Source organism: Crassostrea angulata, chromosome 4 (genome assembly GCF_025612915.1).
Source record: "Crassostrea angulata isolate pt1a10 chromosome 4, ASM2561291v2, whole genome shotgun sequence".
NCBI classification, from domain to species: Eukaryota; Metazoa; Mollusca; class Bivalvia; order Ostreida; family Ostreidae; genus Magallana; species Magallana angulata.
Genome location: NC_069114.1, coordinates 43,826,307 through 43,849,732, shown reverse-complemented (window position 1 = coordinate 43,849,732; position 23,426 = coordinate 43,826,307). Strand labels below are relative to the sequence as shown.

General features: G+C 32.2%; 1 protein-coding gene across 1 annotated transcript in view; it reads right to left on the bottom strand.

Annotated features, from left to right (window-relative positions):
• LOC128181440 (galactocerebrosidase-like) overlaps nucleotides 1–13,699 on the bottom strand; it is a 164,256-nt gene extending 150,557 nt beyond the window's left edge. The window contains exon 1 of the mRNA XM_052849840.1: nucleotides 13,441–13,699. The gene's annotated coding sequence lies outside the window, so the exon portion shown is untranslated. The remainder of the gene's footprint in view (nucleotides 1–13,440) is intronic.
• Between the last annotated feature and the right edge of the window lie 9,727 nt (nucleotides 13,700–23,426).

Here is a 23,426-nt window from a genome sequence, read left to right as displayed (position 1 = left end):
AGTGGATCTTAAACAATACAGGTATGTAACATATTATCTTTTTTTTAAACCAACCGAAAAAGTTGACACTTCGGCCGCTTATCCAGACCAACAAGATAATCACTACAGGACATCGTAATCTTTTTGTAACGGGTTTAAAAGTTTAATTAATAGTACATTACATCTCTTTCACATAATTCGGTCGAATTCCGAGAAGACCTGGATCCTAGCTATTTCTTTTTCACAGGTAGAAAAAGGTCCAAGAGTACAGGAGACGTACCATATGTTGGGATTTTACAGAATATACAGGTAAACGTTAAAGTAGGAACATTTCTATGCTTACGTATGTTATGAGATTTCAATATCAAGATTCAAAGTACATGTACATGAAACAAAATGGTTTTCTATATATTCTAATTCAAGCATTCAAGCACTACCAAGCATATCAATTGTTTACAATGCATAATTCTACAGAACAAAATGGATATCTGAATTTCAATTATATATAGCTGCAAAACCTATATATATCGTCTTGCAGAATAAAATTTTATGACATGTCTTCAAACTAAAACTTTTTTGCTTAAGAATATTTTCTGGTTAAATTCAGCTTTTAAAAATTGCATCGAGTTGCATGTACATCTACGTGAACCTGAATGACTGTAAAGGAAACGAAATTAATCTTTATGGTTATTGATTGATTTTATTTTGGCACTATTGCATTTTTTTTAAAGGATGTTGCAATTTAAGAAGACGACTGATGGATTCTAGTAAAACAAGAGGACATCAATATTTAAGTTTGTTATATAAATGAAGATAAAAAATACATAACTATACACTGTACATTTTCCATGGTTGAGGTGCTTTCTATTTTATTTTATTTTCTTGCAGTCTAACCCGAGTTCCTCTCCGGTTTCATTCAGATTCATTTACAGGCGTTTTCGACAATAATTTTAATATAATGTATGGTTGTTTAGAATGCATGCTGACTTAAAAAATTGCATTATCGTTGGACCTTAATTTTAGTAACAGAAGGAGTTGGTGGCCAACTAGCCGAAAAAAAATATACAGGGTTAATTCATTTTTGACAGAATTGATGACTGACATCACGACTTGACACCAGGGATTGGGTCAATTACAATGAAAAGTAATTAATTAAATTACAATTACTTGCTTAAATTCTTCAATTAAATTACCATTACCATAACAAGAGTTTTCAAATGTAATTAATTAAATTACAATTACTTCGCAGAAGTAATTAATTAAATTACAAATTACATTTTCATCAAAATTTAGTAAACCATGATTTATCTACAACACAAACATTTCAGGAGGTATGTCTTTAATATGAATAAAATTTCCTCATAATCAAAAAAAATTGAACACTGTTTGAGAATTTGCTAACTACTCTGATAAGTTACAATTTTTGGAAAGTAAAATATAAATTTGGTTTAATTGTTTAGTTCAATACGCAGGTACTGATAGTCACAATATGGAGGTGTCCAATACCACCTTGATATTCAATAAACATTTAAAAGCCATATCCCCTAACCTACACCTATCATGTTAACTAAAATATTTCCTGCATGCAAAACTATAATATGAAAACTTTCTCCTTTGCATTTTTAAACACTATTTTTTTTCTTTGAATATACAATGCCAAAGTACAGGTCGGTTAATCTCAGGCAGACTATAATTGTTATCAAAACACAATTCACACCTGTTGTTCTCTACCTAATTATCAAAATGTTAGCAATAAGGGAACATACCCTGTGGACATGTTAGACACCAAAAACTTGAAGCCATGCATTTTAACTCTGTGTATTCAAGGCTATCAATTACAAAGCATGACTTGATAGTTGATATAATTTTGATAACACTGATTTTGTTTTATTAAGTAAACAGTGATGTTTTAAACTAACTCAATGACAATTGACACACTCATTATTCTAATAAGAAGGAAAATAAAAAAAAATTAAGTGAAAAGGGATCAAACCAATCGATCATCAAGTACATGTACTTAATTATTTGGGAAACTTATCATTAAATATTGAATCACTGAAAAAATCCATTTTGAAAAGTAGTATTTAGTATGATATATATAATAATAGTTAAATGCTATTTAACTACTCTTCGAACTAGACCTTGTACCATTGTTAGTGTGGTGAAAAATGGGTAGTGGACAGCTTGATATTTATATGTACATCAGTGTGTAATTGAATGTAATTGAAAGGTAATTGGAATTACATGCCTTTTTTAAAGTAATTAATTAAATTACTATTACATGTAATTGAAAATTTGGCCAATTACACATTACTTTCAATTACATCAAAATTTGTAATTAAATACACTCAATTACCATTACAAATTACCATTACCCCGTCCCTGCTTGACACTCCCTAGATAAGTAAGTGTAAGAAAAGTGAAAGACAACAAAATCTATGAAAAAAACAACTTAAAAGTCGTATTGGAATGACTCAAGAAAAGATCACATATGTCTTCGTCAATGACGGTATGCTTTATGAATATAAAGGACTAATCAGTTACCTATCTATTCAGAAGTGTTCGAGATTTATGTGAAACATTTATACACACCATTGTTGTATAAGGACAACAATTTTCATTGCAAAATTGTATTTTTTAAAGATCAAATCGATTTACGTAGTTTGAAATAAAACAATAACAGCAAGTAGCTTATGCATGGGCCACATCGTTCAACACAAACAAGAACGTCTTTTAGACCCGAGTGTTTTGCTGCATGTGACTGTGGTGATCGCAGGTTGTATTTTAATATAAAACTGAAATATAATCATACTAAATATACTTCACTCTTGCGTTAAAGCATTTTTACAAATTATAACTTTAAAGCTCATATTTTCTTCATATATATATATATATATATATATATATATATATATATATATATATATATATATATATATATATATATATATATATATATATATATATATATATAATCTATCTATCTATTTATCTATCTATCATCTACTTTTCTTTATGGTTATGATTCAAATACTAAAATAAAAGATAAAATGATTGGATACTAAAGAGAAAATAATAAATTAATATTTCTATATCTTAATATCATATATGTTTATACAAGAGTAAAATATCCCATGCAATCACACAGCGCGTTACTGTCATATACTGTCATAAAATAAGATTCGATGACAAAACTCAAAAATTGTGAGTCAAGCATAATTTCCGAATGAACCAATTCAGGCCGCGGTTTTACAAACAGGCTGATATTAGTCTCCTTTCGTACAAAATACATCATGATTATTAATGTATTCAATTATATAGTTAAGAAAAATAAAATCAAATTGAGTAAGAATAATGCAATATTCTAGGAATAATTTTCATTAATATTGATCAATAAATATAACTTCTTAAAACATTAACATTAATTCATTTATTACTATCGTAAAATGTTGTCTGTTTTCTAAAACAAAATTTAATAGGGGAAAGCTCCGTAGGTTTTACATCATAAATTGTTTATCAACTAAAACACAAAAATCTAAATACATATATTCCTAAACAATCATACACTGATGCAAAACAAAAACATTTGTAGAAAGTTGAGTAAAATCAAACAAATTTCATTCTTATGTAGTTAGTATGTACATGTAGTTCAATATATTACACATGAAAGTATAATATTTTGCGTGTAATCATTTTAAGAGAACAATTCTTCAGCATAGGTACTTGGGAATTTCGCGAATAATTATTGCACGCATATTTTACCTAGCAGGACAGTTTACAGTAGTAAAACAATGGAACATTTTGTTTAACATATCACAGTCTTACACATTTAACAATCGGCTAGTTAATGAACACCAATCAAATCATTTACGGTAGATTTCTTTTTGGCTTAAAATATAATTTTGTATCTTCTACAAGTATGAGTTCTTGGGATGTTTTCATATTTGAAATATCAATATCCTTGGAACTCATCATTTTAAAATTATCAAAATTTGCTATGCCATACGAATCCGTACCTATGGCAACACATCCATTGGATGGTTTAGATGGAATGGTTGTTGTAAACAAAGGAACTCCATTCACACTGCCAACAGCTGTAGAATTCTGAGAATGAAAGAGAAATTATATCATTGTTGTCGGCTAGTGACACATCAACGTTTTGACAATGGTTCAACTCGACGAATTTTATTCAATCAAAAACTCGCGCGCTATTCATATCGGATTTGTGGTAATTTGGTTAAGTAATTATTGCCAATCTCGCAAATGCTTGTGTGCTGAATAGCCATGCATATTTACAAAATATGATTATCATTACTCTTAAATTTTCAAAATTTATCTCCCTTATTAGCGATAAATAGTGAACAGTGTAAAAGATCGCCCAGTTGATCAACGATAATTACCTGTATGCATACATGGCTCTTGTCTCTGATTCTTTGAACGCGACTTTTGAGTAAATGTATACCATAAGTACAGAAACACTACTGAATTCTAAATCCACTGATATTCCCAAAAATTGACTGACATTGTCTGACATCTACTGTATAACCACTGTACCCTACTGTAAATCCACTGTACACCCACTGTACAGAGCTACTGTACCACACTGTATCCCACTGTACCCCTCTGTACAGAGCCACTGTACTCCACTGTACTTCACTGGACAGCACAGTACCTACCCACTGACCAGCACTGTACCTCACTGTACACCACTGTACGGGGCACTGACCAGCACTGTACCCCACTGTACACCACTGTACGGGGCACTGACCAGCACTGTACACCACTGTACAGGGTACTGACAAATACTGTACACCACTGTAACCCACTGTACCTAGTGTTTTTTTATAAGTTATTATGTTTAAACAATGAATTGAATATTTACTTCATTTGAGACCAAAATCTGGATTTGTTTTGATTCTTTCCTATTGCTTACAAGAGAGAAAATGGGCTTCTATTTCTTTAAGTTCATATATAATTACATGCGCGGTCAGAATTCTTTCCAGGGAAAGGGCAGGGATACTTGTTTTCTGGGGGAGCTTAGACATATTTTGGATAGTTGTACTATGTAAGTTTAAAAAAATCAAATTATCCTCTGAACCCCCCCCCCCCCATCCTCCGATCCACGCATGTATTTATCTTAAAACTCGGAATCCAATTATCATACAAAATATAGCAACTTATTCAATAAAAAGGGGAAAATATTTTTATATATTTCAAAATCAATGTTTTAGTAACTAAATATCTATTTGGTTTTTTTTCGATGAATTTCATTTAATCAATATTGTCAAATAAATATTAGTATATATGTTACTTTAAAGTTTTAAAATTAAGAGAATTTAAAACTATGAATTACAATTAATAGATAGTTTTAAATTATCTGAATCATAAAACGTTAATGTAACATATATGTGGAGGAGGGACAACTTTTTAAACGATAAAAAAATTCCACCATATTGCTCAACATACTGATTTTTTTTTCAAAAGAGAGAAGATAACTGGTCTGGACTTTAAAATGTCTTTGAAGTTTTACTTCACAGGAAGATCAGCGAGTCAGTATCTGTGTATAGTATACATACTTTCAGTAGATCAAAAGGTGTGAATGTCCCAATATTCAACCTTGTAAATTGTCAGTCTGACACCTTGTTCAAGATATTATGTAATTCCCTTATAAGGGTATTTGTGGTCTTTAGATTATTAAATCCATTTGAAATATATTTTTTTAAAAACATACCATGTATGAATAAACGAAATACTCTTTATATTAATCATTTTAGATGCGTTTTTTTATTATTTAAATCAAGTCGGATATTAAACATTTATAAATCCTCACCCCCCCCCCCGCACCAGTCGCTGATATCAAAATAAGTATTGTGTTAAATTAAAAATGAAATATGGTGATAGCGAACAGTGTTCAAATAATATTTCACCCTATTACGGTACTTTTAATTATATACTTTTGAATTTGAACACTGTTCATTATCAACACATGTAATACATATACATGTATCTTTTCTTGCACAGACAAGAATGTTGCCATGATATACATGTAGTAACAGTTTTAATAAGAAAAAATATACCCCCTCCTTCCCTCCCTCCCTCCTCTCTCTCTCTCTCTCTCTCTCTCTCATGTTGTAACTATTCTCCTCCAAAGTCAGGAAGGCATACATAAGCCCCCCCCCCCCCCGTGCAATATTTTTGCTGCATCACAATTAAATTTTAGCATCTCTTTAATTATAAGCGACACCTTAATTAATAGGCAAACATGTTTATTTTCTCTTTCCGTAATAAGTGAATTGTGTAAAGGTCAGATAAATGAGAAAAATAGTTTTATTATTCAGTAATTGAAAATACGCAATTTATTTTTGAATCATGTTGAGTGTATATGACCTAATAAATTTCACGACGATGAATGAGCATGCAGCCCAAAACATGCATACACAATTTTCTTTTTTAAAACAAACTTATGAGCTATTAAAGCTGCATGAACTGATTATACACTAAATTGGAACTTGTTGCACGAAAACGTCACTCCATGGAAAACGAACTCCATTAGTTGTCATCGTATAATGGCTGCCTTTACATTCAAGTGAATATTTTTACTGATCGTATGGTTTTCTTATACAATTATATTTGTTAAAATTAACGTCTTAAACAATGTCAAGTGCTAAACACAATGAACTGAGTTAAATCTTTAAAGCAGAATTAGATTACTGAATTTTTTAGATTGTGCTGTACACACGTGCTCGGACTACATTTCCTTATAAAATCGCTTCGTATGGTCATTAAAACAAAAAGATATTCAAACTATGACGAATTCTGACTAATTATTTATATCTTGTGTAATATTTCCTTCCTGTGTATAGTGATTAGCAGCGTTCACGATCGCAGGTAGACTTCCAGCCCCGGAGGCTTTCACACCTCTAGAAATTAAGCCCCGCCCTCACCGGAGATTTACCCCCTAAACAATTCGGCCTTTAAAACGATATTTCTTTTTTTCTTCTGTTTTTTTCTTCATTTACTGAAACCAGTATATTGTATCATAGCAAACATTTCAAATCTTCTATATAATCATAATCTCTCTCTCTCTCTCTCTCTCTCTCTCTCTCTCTCTCTCTCTCTCTCTCTCTGCTAACGTACGAATATTTTAGTATTTAAATAAAGTACTACCGGTATCATGTAGTGATGTTGACAGCGGCTAAATCTACATATTGGCATTAAAAAAATTAAAGTATGTATTTATCTTTAGTTTCGGGATAATGTCCATGGATTCAAATGGTTTGAAGTTCGTTATTCAATGATTGTCTTAAAAATTATTAATGATTGAAAGTCAACGCTAAAAAGTAATATTTTATATCGACAGAGTACTGTCTCCTTCTTTGTGTATGTCTACAGAAAAAAAATCTTTTGTCTGTCTGGGAACAACGAAAAACCCGGAACTAACAGAAAGGCTCAGACTATACACACGGCCGGGTGACTGTGTCAAGGTGTGAAAACTGACCACCTGTGTATATGTGTTGGGGCCTAGGAATATGGATGTAAACGTCGGGGAAATACACTGTTAAAAACAAAAAAATCTGAATTTTCACTTTTGATTAAAACAAATCATTATGGTTGCCGGGTGCATTGGGATCATAATCATTTAAAACCTGTCTTAAAAGATTGTTATAATTTACTTACTTAATTTATTTATTACTAATTTACTTTATTATAAATTACATGTAGGACTAGTTTCATGTAATGTTTGCACAAAAGTGGGATTTATTATTTCTATTTAATAGTGATTACACATCGAGGTCAACATTTAAAAAAATGCATTAATTTTTATAACCGATTGCTTAACATGAATCGTTTCGACATAACACAGTACTGCAAGGGTTATCAAGTGGATTCGGGAAGAAAAAGGGGGGGGGGGTGGTGATATTATCGATATAATAACATTTCATTTTTCGACTTAAAGTTTGCAGATATTTTTCTAAAACCACGGAGTTGGTTGGCAACAATAAACGTAAAACATAAAGTAAAATAGTCGATATGTAAAAGAAGCAGATTAATAGACAATCAATTTCTTATTATTCTAATCAATTTCTGATAAATGGATCTCTCTCTCGATCTCTCTCTCGATCTCTCTCTCTCTCTCTCTCATGAATTTTCTAGTGCTAAAACTTGAGGCCCGAGTCAGAAAGGTATACGCACGTTAAAATCCCCTTACGGCATCACAACCGCCACTTCCAACATAGATTTTATTGTGAACTTTTCTACGCTTGCAAATGACACCAATACAATATTGTCAGAAAGTGATATACCTGTAATCTCTCTCTCTCTCTCTCTCTCTCTCTTTCTCTCTCTCTCTCTCATTATACAAAAAAGTGTGTAGCGTAGGGCATTTTATATATCTTATTTCTCAAACATTTAAAAGTAAATCATATATTACGAAAACTATACACTCAGCTACGCATATTACAAAATGTTACAACCTTCCTTGATTTAAATCCTTCCTTTTATTTCTTGCTGAAATTATAATGATACAGTAAATTACCGCTTAATATGTCACTGATATTTAACATTTATAATGTATTCTGCAGTAGGTGTTATTTTGTAAAATTAAAACCCGACATTTGCAATGTATATTTAAATATTTTAATCAAAAGAAATCAATTAACAAATGAGCTAGAAACTCGCACGCTATCTTCAAAATGTACCTGTGTAGTCAAGCGGGCAGTCATGATATTTGGACATGTGTACAAAAAAAACAAGCATGGATATATTTTGTGGATTCTGTGTTTAATTGACTGTTTTTAGTGGCTTAAACACAGCTTATGGGACACAGAGAATTAACAACCCGATCATTTAATCGAGGGCTTGTCATATATCATCAATAAGAAATGATTATGTAACCTTGCTGGTGGGGGAGGGGGGGGGGGGTATTTTCGAATGACTGGCAGAATGAACATAATGACATGTACTATTTTAATAATCAGATTCAACATGAAAAATTCAATACTTTCACCTTATAGCTAGGGAAATTATCATAATTTTATGATCGTAACATTCAATAATAATAGACATTTATTGATAAAGAAAACATATTAAATACATTTAACGACCTGTTGCATTCTTCTGTCAAGTTATCTGTATACATAATGATAATGCTATATACAGCATAATAAAAAAATATCGAAGAAAAAAAATATACTGAAGATTTAAATATCTGATATTTTTCTCAAATTAATAGTACAGTGCCGTACAGTGGGGTACAGTGCTGGTCAGTGCCCGATACAGTGGCGTACAGTGGGGTACAGTGCTGGTCAGTGCCCTGTACAGTGGCGTACAGTGGGGTACAGTGGAAGTCAGTAGGACTGTACAGTGGTGTACAGTGGGATACAGTGCTGTTCAGTAGCAATGTACAGTGGGGTACAGTGGGATACAGTGGAAGTCAGTGAAATGTACAGTGAAGTACAGTCAATGTACAGTGGATGTCAGACAATGTCAGTCAATATTTGGGAATATCAGTGGATTTTGAATTCAGTAGTGAAAGTAGGGAGACGGGGAAAAAGATCATATTAATGCATAAAGTTAATACCAGTAAGTTATTGCAATAACTGTCCGTTTTAGATCATACAATATTATAAGTATCTCTTTCGTATTATTTTTCGTTCAAAGACACGCAGTGTTTACACAGTACTACTTATTTCCCTCACTTACCAGCAGTATACTTACTTTGACAGTGAGGCTTATATTATTTCAACCATTTGTTGATATATTAACTGATCCCTCTTTAATAACTTTTGTACGAGCTGTAACCAAAAATTATTAAAATCTAAATGAGAGTATTACAACACATGTACACTTAAATGAATTAGAAAAAAACAACAACAGACAAAGAGAGGTTAAAATTTATATTATTTTGAAATAAAAAGGGCATTTAAGGTCAGACGATACGTTCCTCGATGTTATATAACTTCTTCCAGGAATTTGTTAATGGTTAACAACTACTTTGACAAGCCTTCTTGCAAAAATTTAAGGTATCTTACCAGGCAAATGTAAAATACTAAAGTATGCAATTTCCTCTATAATCTTCTTGAAAATACACTTGAATTGATATAAAAATAAATAAATCTACAGCACAGCGAAATTCACTAAATTGGAAATCTATCTCGGCCGGGGCAGGGCTTTGAACTCAAGACCACTAGAATCTATACGCTTCTGGCTGTGAGCGGCCACGGTTCTAACCACTCGGCCATCTAGACATATTACCATATCCAAGTAAATTTTAATAGTTTTAAAAATAATCATAAAAATCATATTTTTATTGGAATTCTTCATTACGAGAAGATACAAAAAAGATTTTCGAGGAACGTGTCGTCTGACCTTAAATTAAATAAAAAATCAATACATTAGAAAGAAAAATACATGACCACTTACACATGTCATTAGCAAGAACAAATTTCTGTTGATCGGGAAGTATAAAGAAAAAAATCCCCTTGGTTCCCAAGCATTGCATCCCCCTTGATCCACCCTGACAGCAACAAATGTCCCTGAACTTCCATTGACCTTGGGGATTTGTGTCTCGACAGTCACAGAAATATCAGTCCTACAAAAAGACAGGTACTCATGTCAAAGAATTGGTAATTTTAAAAAATACAAATTAAGGCCATATTTAAATCTTTCTTAATAGACATGCACAACAGAAGAATAATGTTTCATTTATGTTTAGATTAAGATCATGTTACAGATTTATCTCAGAGACTTTTTCAAAAAGTAATATTATTATAAACGGTGTAAAAATATATAGTAAGAATAATTTTATATGCATTAGCAAAATAGTTTTCAAAACGTTTTGATATTGTTAGCTGAAGAAGTTTAACAAATACACATAACTTATATCAAATCAATATTGATTTAAGCTTTCAATAGTTTTACTGTGTAACTCAACTTATAACAGATTCTCAACTTGTTGTTTCTTTCGAATGAAAAATAACATCCTTGATGTTTTTTCCTTAAAATTTTATCTCTCATTGTGGCTTCCTCTTTATCTCTTTATGACCAAACGTACTAAAATGTACTCAATTCGAGAAAATTTTGATCAGTGATTCGGTTTAAGGTAACTCACTTCAGCTAGATTTATACTTTTTAACACACTACGTCACAAGATTGCGATTTATATGTTTTGTCAAACTGTTCATATCGTTCGATTTGGGGTGTATAACGTCAAAACTCAGTGGTTATATTATTGGGCTTCGTGATCATGAGTTCGAATCTGTCTTGAGCTTATGTTCATGTTTACTGAGTTAAATTTTTGAAAATGTAATTTTTCATCCAAAATTGCACATTTGTTGCCTATTGGATTGAAATACTTGTTATCCATTATGATATCTCTCATAATCAAGTGATTTTCAGCTGATATGAGAAAATATTTCAGGGTGTAGTGAGCCACCTTAAGAAGAAACTATAATTTACAACAGTGTTAAAGACAACAGGTAGCAAACAGAGCTCATTTAAGTTGATGTAAGCAGAAAGACTTCAAACACACAATAATGATCAAGGTCTGAAACTAACAAAACCTTTAGTGATCTTAAAAGCAAAAACAAATCCCTGGCATAACAGCATGTCTTTGTTGAAAAAAGAAATGAAAGGTATGTCCCGTGTTTTGCATGTATCATTATATCAACAGAACACTGTGCTGTCCTTTGTGCATAATAATGAGATAATTTTTGTGCAAGTATGTTTCAGCAGTGAAATGTGATCATTGTTGGAGGAAAGACTCGTAAGAACAGGATAGAGCAGCTGCTACATACCAAGAAAAGTTTCCTATGAGATCAATTGGGAAGACTAGATTCAATATACACCAGTATATAGGTGGGTAGGTATCGACTTGGGTCGGCACCATTCCATGACTAGGATCCTCAGATATTCTGGTTTCAAACACACCTACTTGTTGAGCAAAGAGTGAAGGCTTAACATCTTCTGGGTACCCTGTGTGTACAGAAAGACATGACTCAAATGATTTCCTTGAAATGAGGATGCAAGAATAGACAGAATGACATCTGAATTATTGTAAGTACAGTTTTATGGAGAAGAGTGCAAGGTGTGTGGACAAGTAGAGCAATTCACAGAGAATTATCTAAAAAGAAATCTAAAAATCTTTACATGTAGCTGAAAACAAAGAACAAGATAAAGATAGCTTATTTTCCTTTTTAATATTAATAGATTTAATCCAAAGAGAAAGTGAGAAAGTCTTGAAAGTCAGCTGTAGGGAAATTGAAGATAGACTATTTGATATGGTCACGGTAAGTCACAACAATATCAAATCTAAGAGCAAAAAAAAAAACCTTAGAAAGCGATGCACAGACAGATTTGCATTTTTCACAACTTAACAAAAATTCACTTACAGTACCGATCAGACCCAACCTAACACCAGAGTAAACCCCAACTAAACCCCGGGTTTACTCTCTGGGTTCACTTTGGGTTTACTTTTTGAAAATTTGGATCCACTCGGGGTTTACTTTGGGTTTACTCGGGGTTTACTCTGAAGTTAGGTTGGGTCTGATCGGTACTGTAATAGAATTGCTTTTAGAGTCAACTATACGCACTGAACTGTGAAGCAGACCTGTATTTTATCTTATCAACCTATTGCCTGTAATTCCTGTTCCTTTTATATTCCGAATATACATGTAGCGTCTGCTTTCAGGGTATACTTCTGATCGGGGTTAACTCTTTGTGTCCACTCTGGGTTTACTTGGGGTTTACTCTGGGTTTACTCTGGTCCACTCTAGTAAACCTAGAAAGTAAACCCAGGGTTAAGTTGGGGTTTACTTTCTGTAAGGCTGGGTCTGATCGGTACTGTAACATACGTAAAATTGCCTTCAAAATTTACAAATTCTGTTATATCTAATTTATAACATTTTTCTATTGCTTGAATGATCATGAAAGCAATATTTGGTTTAAACAAGCCAACAAAGTGTATGCCAGTTAGTACGCCTTTGTTAATTGTTACCTCTTATTGGCATGATGAGAAAGTTAAGGTGTTTTTGAATGAAAATATACCAATGTATTTGCGAGTATTTGTTAAACTCCTTCAAATAAATTTACCATGACAATGATCATTTACCAATTATGATCGCCTATAATATTCACAGACTTATTTGCATTCTCTGCTTGACACCAAGAAACAGGAAAAATCAAAACAGTCTGCGTTAAAATCTGTTTTCTGGAGGGGTCTGACGATTTCATGCACCTGTCTGTTGTGCAAAGTTGTTTGGTTCAGAAAAAGAAGGATATCCTGTTCAGAAAAATTATTAAATCATGATGTTAGAGCAGACATCAGCATCCTTGAAATTTGGAATATTTCTATTCATGCAAACGCTAGTTGTTACCTTGATTTAAAGTGTAGATAAGTTGATAATTAATTTGCATCTATTACAATTACAATAAATTCTGTGAAATGAAATAAACAGTGCAAACCATCAAAGTTTTCACGATATGGCAGTGGGAATGGCTTAACATCTGGAGAGTTTAGGTATTGTCCTTTCTGTCCTGTTGACAATGTTGTAATGGTGATCACTTCATCAACTTTAACAGGAATATTGATCTGTCCATTGTTTACCTAGATTTTTTAAGGCATATGAATATTTATTGAAATAACATTCGAAAGATTTTGCATCAACGGAGTCTCAAGATAACAAGAAACAATAATTCATCAATTTTGCAAGAAACTACAAAGCCTTAAAGGGTTAAACACAGAATATAGCTCTGGTTATTCAGTAAGCTAAAAAACTAAAAGGTGACTGAATGGCAGAGATTATCCTATAAAGAATTTCTTCTTCATGTTCAATATCTGTAGTCATTTTTTACATTTTAATCTTTCATCAGAAAATGTATGAAAAACATGCAATTTTGACACACCTTTAAAACATATTTTAACAAACACCACATCTCTTTACAATAGTTTTGTAAAGAAATGATTATGGTTTCCCATAATGGACCCTTAATGAATAAATTAATATACCTTGACTTGTCGAAAAGATCTGAAGAAGTTAGACTGGGAAGTATTCTGTCCAAAATGGAGTCTACTCTACCACACATATACGTTTGAAATACTAGCCTGCAATAAATATTTTGATCACATACATATTAATTGCAGTATTGTTCTCTATAGCATAGTTGAATGATTACAAATAGGCAAATGACGCGTTTATAAGGACACATGCCACCTTCTTCAGTTTTACGTAATTTTCTTTGATAAACTATTTCATTTTCATTTTGCATTCAAACCTGATAATGCCAAAAGTTCAGGGTGGATTACAATGCTATATTGTGGAGTTAGAATATTTTAATTTTTTCTTTCAATACCATGCAAATTGCAATTAAATGCTTATTAATAGTCATAGTATATATTTTCAACTGAAATAGTGTATAACCAAATAGAAAAATGAAAATATAATTTTGGAATTACGATATGAAATTCTTTAGATAGATCTAGTATGATAGATTTGATCACGCCCCAACCTACATTATCATCTCATAATATTTAAAGAATGATTCCTTATCACTTTCATTTACATAATTTTATGCCATTGAACGATTAAATATTTCAATATAAATAAGCAAACCCAGCTGGTGCCCCAATTATACTTCCATTGAAGTTATGGTTTTTTATAGTACAAAATCGATACGTCTTATCACAGGCAAAGACAATTGAAAATGTTAATATTTTTACTTACATAGCTGCCTTTAAGTTGTATAGTGACATTTTGTGGATTGACAGAATATGGCGGGAGTGGAGGGCGAATACAAATAGAATGGTCATGACTCTGAAAGAACATTTTATATTAGACATATGTACAAGAGACATACTTTTGCTTTGTTATAAATATAATTTGTTTTCTCAAATAATTTCGAAATTACAGAAGTTGAAAATCCCATTGATAGCAATACATTAGTTTTATTAGCTGTGTGTTTAAAGTAACTGTGTCATGCAGAAATTTGTTATCAATACAAATAAGATGTGCTTTTCCATTAAAAAATGATATTCCAAAAAGACATTTTGTTATAATAGTTTAACATTTTCAAAATTGAGTAAGTAATAAGAGGCTTAGTAGTGTAACAAATTAGTATAACAATTGATTAGAATTCTAAATCCTTTATTTTGTCTTAAATTTTAATGAAGTTGGACAGTAGAAGAACTCAGAGTTTGTTGAAATTATTTTGAATTCTTACCATCGTTTCTATAATAATACTGAGATCCTTGTTGTTGGGGCTAGTTAGAGACACCATGCTTCCCCCCTGGTGTAACTTACTGCCTCCGCGGACAGGTATTTCCATCCAGGTTTAGTGAACTGTGAGGTATGGGCTGACAAACATGCATCCGAAAGTGAATTTTAGGCACAATTACACAAACCTTGATGACAAAGTACACTAAGACTTTCATGAAAAAAGAGTATTCTCTATTAACCTTGGGGGATTTTTAAAATCTAGAATACTTTAACATTTGTGACATTTGTGAGAGGCTACAATCCAGATGAATGATGTCATGAGGTGAAAAATATACTTCTTATGAAGTGTGATACAGTAATTCTCAAAATTAAACATTGAGCCTTCCTTCAGGATTTAAAAATTTAACTGATACATTAAAATACTACATTTTATATTTTCGATATAAATTGATATACCACTTTAAAAAAATGTGTCTCGCTTGTATTCAGCGTAATGTTTTAGTTTTAGCACTGTTATACACCTATGATCCAGATAGGACTCTCAACGACATAGTGTCCACTCCATACAGTTTCTGAAGTCATCAGTCCATTCCGAGGAAACGGCAGAGATTCGTAATAACTGGCAATCAGATTCCATGAGATGGTGCTAAAATGTAAGGGACGCAGAATTCACAGGGCGAAAAACCATCTTTAAGCAAGTCCTTAAAGGTGGCTTAAAGGTGACTTAAAGGAGCTTAAAGGCTATACAACCTTTAAGCCGCCTTTAAGTCACCTTTAAGCAAGTGCTTATAGGTCCTTAATGTCCAAACTTCTTTAAGCCACCTTTAAGCCACCTTTAAGCATCTTTAAGTGGCATTTACGCTCTCTTTACACTGCCTTTACACTGTCTTTAAGTGGCCTTTAAGTCAATATTGATCAAGCTGAACAATAAAAACATATATTAAATGCAAAAGCTCTTTTATAGAGATGGGAGGGGGTCATCCGAGGGATAATATAATTTCCAAGGAAAGGGGGGGGGGGGTGTTCCAGGCGGTTTTAATCGTCGCTCCATTAAACGCAGATCGCTATCATCAGCACCGCTCCGATGGACACAGATTGCCGTTATAAAATTCTTTATAATTTTTTGGGGGTTTCAAAACTATTGTAGGGATGAGCACAGTCTCTGTATCTTAATATGTGCATAAAACTAATTAAAGTATGTTTGTTTTCTATTATAAATTAATCGGTGAAAAATCTCTCTCTCTCTCTCTCTCTCTCTCTCTCTCTCTCTCACACACAGTTTATCCGGTTATTAAACAAAATAAAGATAATGAACCAAAAATGCATGATTTAATTTGTTAACCGGTTTAAGGTTTGTATTTTTTTTTTCATTTTTCATTATTTCTAACTCTAGATCTGCTAGATACATGTTAAAGATGAAAAGACTCTCAACTGCCTTTGTTATATCGGGCAGGATATTACTGCTTTGTTTGTCTAGACATAGTTTTGTTCGTTTGTGTATATCTAATTAGAGTCTATTGTTTGTCCAACTTAAGAAAACCCCTGGAACTAACACAGAATATACAAGATATACACAACAGTTGTGTCGTGTGCCCAGGTGCATGTTTGTGTATATCTAATTAAAGTCTATTGTTTGTCCAACTTAAGAAAACCCCTGGAACTAACACAGAATATACAAGATATACACAACAGGTGTGTCGTGTGCCCAGGTGCACGTCAGGGTTTCTAAAGGCGTTGAATCTTAGTATGTACGAGTATACGATAAGTCTAGTGAATAAAAGTTAATTTACATTTGTAATTCATTTTCAAAGTATTATTTCCTAGCTCTGGGTTTCAAAGATGTTACGTCTACAAATTAACGATACATGTATGTAAGAGTAAAATCTTGAGGCTCATTAATTAATGTACCGGTGATCATAAATAGGGGTTGATTATTTAAAAATATATATAAGGGTAAATATGTCAAATATACCCGGCCTGGCACATCATACAATTGTATGTACAAGTCATTTGCAATTGCCACATGCAGTAAATACGTCACCGGTAATTGGTAATTTTGTTTGTTATAGAATTGATAGTTTATAAATCATGTACATACAATTACATGTAAATATTTAAACATATTGGAACGGCGCCGCGATCATGAAAACCGGGAAATTGCGGGAAATTGAACAAATACCCTAATAGTATCAATGCATTTAATAAAAGAAATGATTTCATTTTCTTTCTTACATTTTTATAGCTATAAATAAGATTAACGTATATCTACTCGGTTTAAATTTATTAACTACATGTAAGAAAGCCTACTACAGTGAACCTAACGGTTTCCATTTAGGTATAATATATTTTTGTTCACTGAAGACCAAGTTCCGTATTTCATTCTAAATACATGCATGCATGTAATTTATAAACTAGATGCTGTCATTAGACAGTAATACCCGCACCATGTGTTTGCCCCTAAATAACACTGTTTTATACCAGTTTAATTAAAAATGAAGGCTACATGCAAACTCCGGTAATACATTTAAAAATTATAATTTTCATAACTGAAGGATGAGATCCCTGCCCATATGATAATACACATCGTGACATGAGCAGCACTTTATGTGCAATTTGTTTATCTCAATAGGAAGTATACATGTACATCACAATATGCAGGTGTCCTGCACCACCTTAAAGCTGTTATTTACCTAATAAAATAGTGCAAGTGGATTTGAAGAATAGGTCATAAAAATACATGCATGTTACAAATGACTGATCTTTGTCTGAAGTTACGTACACAACACAGGTTTGCATGTCTCATTAGCGGGTACTAGTTTTACCCAGCTCTTCGATTAGATGGGTTCACGTGTATACATACATGGGTGTTGCTAAAACGCGGAACGGAAAATGGAACGGAAGGAAAACGGAAAATCTTATCTAATGTTATTTACCTCATAGATTTGTTAAGTATGCTTAAACGATATACTTTATGTACCTTTTTAATTTTTTTTGAAAGATTAGCAATATTAGATTATTTATTCAAGAATATTTATTTCCTCAAAATTAACAGTACATGCATTGACCACTATATTCTGTCACAAAATATCTTCGATTCACTTTTTCCTGTATATTTATATATACCTCAGGGTTCAAGCGATTCTCTTTTAGAAGCATTAAACATTCTCATTATTCTTTCTTTAAAACGTCCTCTCTAGCTTATCAGCTGGTATAAATACACGGCTAAAAATAAAGAAGTCTACGGGGTTTTGCATTTTAACAGACCCGGATGATGGTGTTGAAAAATTGTGCAAGGTCTTCTGAGTGACTTCCAAATGGAGAAAAGATGTCAACATTTTCCATTATAAATCGTCCAAATGTGCTGCATGAATATTTTGGGATCGACAGACTATAGTCCCAATATATAATCGGAAAATCAAACCAGGCAACGTCTAGAGCTCTCTATTCGGATCATATGTATATAGCTGCTGGAATAAACAACTACATGCTTTGTAGTGCAAACGTAAACAAAATTGCATTGCTAAAAATACTAGTTTCACAAATTACTAGTTTCACAAATTACCGGGTATTTTAATGTTTACTGTATTTTAATTTTTTTAATGTCGTCAGTCCTACAGTTTTTTTCTTCCATCTCAATGATACTGTATCGTCTGTATGATAAAAGATCGTCTAGAACACCGAAAATTCAATTTTGATGTAAGTATATACATGTACATCATATTTGAAAATAATATAAAAATACTCAAAACACGCATAAAACGCTTTCACTAACTGCGTACGTTACGCTAATATGCCAGCAATACCATATAAGAGAAATAAGTAAAAAGTTATAGCTAATTTGCTCGTTTAATCATGTTAATGTTTCACAATTCGTATACATTTGATTTTTCCGTTTCGTACTCAACTAAAGCCGAATTAATACAATGCTATATATAATTGATAGATATTCATATGAATATTAATAAGATAGCAACATGTTGATAATCATTCATTAGATATAAATAAAAGATACAAAGTAAATCGTTTCTGGCCAGTCTATACCCTTTTTAAGGGATAAACGTGATGATATTTTCCATTCCGTTCCGTTTTCCGTTCCGCGTTTTAGCAACACCCATACATACATGTCTGTGTTTTCCGTATGCAGAAAAGGATTACGGTTAAGATCAGCTAAAGGAATTCATTATTGTGTTTTAATTGGATTATCATTATGATGTTGACCAATTTAGGTAAGCATAATACATGTAGTAGCAGTAGCACAATATAATAAGATGCCAGCATGGGATTCCTGCCAGCATACATATCCCCGAGTACCCAAACTCCGTCACCATAAGTAGAAAACATTCCGCGTTTCTCTGCAATTTATTTTTTGCGGTTTTTATCATTTGCAATCACTAAATATAATCTGAAACGTTATAATTTATAAAATTATTTACAAAAATATTTTTATTATTATTCAAATAAGCCCTCTGAATACGACGTTTATCACACGTGCTATCATAATTTATGAACCTAACTCCGTCACCTACATGATCTATGATACGCCAGGGAATGAAGACACATTAACAATTTAGTTTAAACTCAACTTGTATCTAGGCCAAGTAATTATAAGTAAAATCGGTGTATACAATTTAAATTGTATTTAATTTCATCAAAGTGAAATGATCGCCAGAATTAAAAAATGGGCCCTTGTAACAACAATCACAATGACCTTTTCAGAATGTATGGAAGCCGCTTGATTTCTGTCCTTACATATTTCAAAAATATTATCAATAATGAATATAATGATGATTACATTATTTATTTATTACATTTTTAATAAATGTTGCATATTCTAAATACCGACATACCGTATATCTGTAACCCTGTAAAAGGCAAAAATTACGGCATGAGCGATTTGACGTTATCATCAAGTGTAGTGCATGAATGCTATTGCGGACTGAAAAAAATGTATTGATAACCTTAATAGAAAATAAATTACATGTGAAATGTTTCATCTTGACCTCTCTTAAAATGACTGAACACCGTAAATCATCGAATGGGCCCGCATGTCAGAAATATTGTTATTTTAGTGCACCCGTGAAAAAGTGTTAGCTGATTTCACGCAATTATTGTTGCATAAAATGAACAAGGTGTAATTTTGTTATATTTGAACACATTCTTAAATTTAACCGTTGTAAATTGTTGACATTTGATTGAAGTTTTTTGACATTCAAAAAATGACGTCATAACCGCACTTGACTTTAAACGGCGAGGAGTTTCCCGAAAGTGACGGAGTTGGGGTAGTGACGGAGTTAGGGGGCTATGCGATACACATGTATATAAGTTCTACTTTCACTTTCTAAATGTAATCTCCCTTTGACAGCATACTGTATCATCATCTTTTAATATTTAAATAAGCTTATCATCGTTACCTATCCTATCGCATTTGTAAAGTTTCTGTCATTTTAGTTGCAAAAGTTATTTTTTTCATTTGTCAGACTGCATGCACTGTTGAGTTGACCCCATGCATATTGAGCCTGTATAAACAATTTCTTATTAAATTTGTGTATTTCATATGTAAGTAAGTGTAGACACTTATATTTTTTATATGAGTAATAATAGGAAGGAAGGAGTATTTCTTTCTTAATGTATTATAATGCATCAAATACAATGTAGGTCATGACCTTATGGGACTGTTCTGACCCCACGAAACAGGAAAATACAAAATATCTTCTAAAGTCATTATGATGCATCAACTGGTGTAAAGTACATTAATGACCCCCAGGTGTTGTCTTTAACCCCCCCCCCCCCACCCCCCCGCCTTTATGAAATAGGAAATGATATCAGAGGCGGATCCAGCAATTTTGAAAAGGGGGGGTTCCAATTGATGAAAATCAATACGTGCAAAATACATTATTTGTCAATAAACAAGGCCTTTTGAACGTTTTCCGTGCGTAAATTTAATGAACATTTATCTCATCAATATCTATTTCACATTTATTTTAATATCAGAGTGCACTGCATTATTGAGCGTTTTGGTTTGGGTAAGGAAGTTTTGCATAATTTCCAGCCTTAAAAAAATCCAAGTCTCCAGCAATGAGAAGGTGCGTCTATGCTAGAAACACTAAGAAACCAAAAATAATTCAGACTTATTACGACAAGCTATTATAAAAGTGAATTTTTGGTAATTTTTTTTTTAGGTCTTTGATGTTTTTAAAATTCTGAACTTTTTATTGACTTTGATTTCTATCGGTTGCCTTCTTAAATAAAGGTCTAAATGATAGGATATGACAAAAAATGGGGATAGTTTATCTGCTGAATAGATGGAACATGTGAAATACAATTGTACAAGCAATAGTCATTCCAGGGTACTTGATGTGACATCTGAATAATGGGTGCGCCACATCACCCGGCACTAGTACAGATGCGATCTTATTCAGGAAAGTTTTGAAAAGTTGTGCATTTTTATAATGGTTTATATTTAAATCCCTTACACGGTATTTTGTAACATAATTTCCGATTCTTGGAAACAAATCAAAAAAGGGCTTTCTTTTGTGTTTCATGTGGGTATGAAGGAACGGTATAGCTAGCATTCCAGAAAAATAGCATAACTTGCATAAAATTAACTATAATCGATTTTTTAAAGAAATAGAGTAGACAATACATTGTAGATGTTATTATAAATCTGTGTTTTTAGCGACACTGCTTAGTTAATTTTTTTTTTTAAATTTCCACATGTTTACTCACAGATGTGAGCACCAGATGCTGATGGGGAGTACCTTTTTCGAAAAAAAAATCGTTAGGGTTTTTCATATAAGAAATACATGTACACGTACATGTAAATTACGGTGCGTTGTAAGTAATTCTTTAAATCAGCAATTTTAAAAGCATTTATTTGAAATAAATACAGTATTTATATTATAAATGGGGACAATTGCCTTTAAATAGGCATTAAAAGTTTTCAAAAAAAATTATATGTCCCAGAGAAAGGGGGGGTTCCTACCCCCGGAACCCCCCCTCTGGATCCGCCAATGGATATGATACACTGTATATTTTGTTAACTTCTGAGATCTGAGATCCTCATCCCTAAACCGTTTAATTTATTTTTGCTCTTTGTGTCATTGCGTGTAAAATTGTATTGTAAGATTATGCCCCCTTGGAGACACCCTGACATTTTAGAACTAGAAATAATAATGTATTTTATCTTATTCATATGTTATACAGTAGTGTTTGATCCACGTGGGTAATTCCTAGCCTAATGATGTCACTGCTTTGTTTAGGAGACTTTACAATTGCCCCAAATAGGTGAATACACATGGCAGTGATGCATATGGGTCATTATCAAAATATGCAGACTTTTAAAATATGTAAAACATGAGAAAATTATTGGTGAAAAAATTACTTTGATTGCAAAAAACACATTTAACAAACAATAAAGTATAACATCTAAAAATTTGCAAACATTGGAATCTACCATTTGGTGGATAATTAGACTAAAATTAAATGAACTGTGAAAATTTTGTCAGTGGTGTAACAGGCATATAGTATAGGAAAAAATTCTTAAATAAAATAAAATAATTCTTTTAAAATGATGGACATAAAGTTTATATCAACAAACTTCATTTAAAGTTATTAGAATTAGATAACAGAAAATATTTGACACATTTACATAGTGACCAACATAACATTTGGGACAAAGTCTTGATGTTACTCAACAAATTTGTAATTTGAGCATTAAAAAGAACACAACTGGATTTTTCTTTTAATGGAGCATAAAAAAGACATTATTGTAAATGCACTGGTGTTTTCAAATATACATGAATCATTGTCAGTTAATTTTATTTGGAGAAAAATGTACACGTTACACCACTGATTATTATGTTTTACCACTGACTTAAAGTTACACCACTGACCTAGCGATAATAAATAAGAGATAAGTGTGTTAAATTTTGTAAAATAAACTAATTTCTATTTTTGATTGCATTTAAAACATGAAAAATTTGATCTTAAATAAAAGTTTTCGTGCCTCTTTCTTTCATAATCTGAAGATAGACACACTGTTACACCACTTATAATCAGTGTTACACCACTGACACAAAAATGGCATGTAGATGTTTTTTTTACATGAATTCACTCATTCTTTGATGTTATATTTTTTACTATTGGCATCCACACACTTTTATCCACCTTGTACCGAGTTCGAACTTTCTTCGGCTCATCAATCTCACAAACAACATCTTCAATACTATACCAGCT